The sequence below is a fragment of the Galeopterus variegatus genome, unplaced genomic scaffold (genome assembly GCF_000696425.1).
Source record: "Galeopterus variegatus unplaced genomic scaffold, G_variegatus-3.0.2 Scaffold9, whole genome shotgun sequence".
Classification (NCBI taxonomy): domain Eukaryota; kingdom Metazoa; phylum Chordata; class Mammalia; order Dermoptera; family Cynocephalidae; genus Galeopterus; species Galeopterus variegatus.
The window spans coordinates 263,921-265,036 of NW_007726120.1; positions in this window are offsets into that span (position 1 = coordinate 263,921).

Below are 1,116 nucleotides of genomic sequence, written 5' to 3' on the forward strand. Positions count from 1 at the left end.
CCGCCGGCTGGTCCGGGGTCTCTTCCAGCCCGGCTTTGTTGGTCTCCGGCAGTGGGAGAACTGACAAACTGGTGCCCCGTGTGAGGCATTGCTGCTCCTCGGACGCTTCCCTGACGGGCCAATCGGTCTTCGGGTGAGTGTACCCCCATAAGATATGGGGCAGACTTCCTCTAAACCCAATCCCACTCTAGAGTCACTCCGCGTACTTCTTAAAAGCCGCGGACTTTCTTTGACTGATGCCCAAGCGATAAAGACATGGGAAACCCTGCTCCAGGTTGCTCCCTGGCTTCCGGAGAGCCCTTTGTTCGACTGGGAAACTTGGGACTGCGTAGAGCAACTAGTGCGCAAGGCCCAAGTGAACCGAGGGGAAATTCCCCCCCTCGGGGATTTCCCCCACCATTTCAGCTTTAAAAGGATGCTTTCCACCCCGACCTAGGCAGCCAAAAACCCCANCAAGCAACTTCATCTGAAGGTCACAGCTGTGGCTTTTGCCAGCTCTTGCTCCATGTGCTCAGCAGCTGAAGGCTTGAAGCAGAAAGAGCTCGAAATTGTGGAAGCAATCCTTTCTTTCTCTCATGAGCTGCCTTCATGAACTCTGCAGGTCTCTCCTCCTCTTCCCCTCAGCTCTAGCAGCCCCAGCTTGGCTATCATTGCTTTTTAATAGTTAATTGGTTGATGGTGGGAGAGAGTGATGCTGGGGACCGTCTATTCCACCATCTTGACTGGAAGCCTCTGTGCTCTTAAATACATTTATATCATATTAAGAAGATATAAATACTTTGATCCAGGGACCCTGAATCTCTAATATTTTGAACTGTGTTAGAATTAAGCTTTAAATATTTATAGAGAGAGTTTCAAAACTTAAATTACCATTATGCCTAAATATTACAAATACTAATATCAGAAACAGAGATAATGACTAGTAGTACTTTAAATTTGTTAAATTAAAGGTATGTATGACTCACATTGAATGTATTTCAGAAGTTAATATAGTTAAATATTTACGAATATAAAACTGTAAAATTTTATTTTTTTTTATTCATTTTTCGTTGTTGTTGTCTTTTTCGTGACCAGTAAGGGGATCGCAACCCTTGGTGTGGTGTCACCCGCACCGTG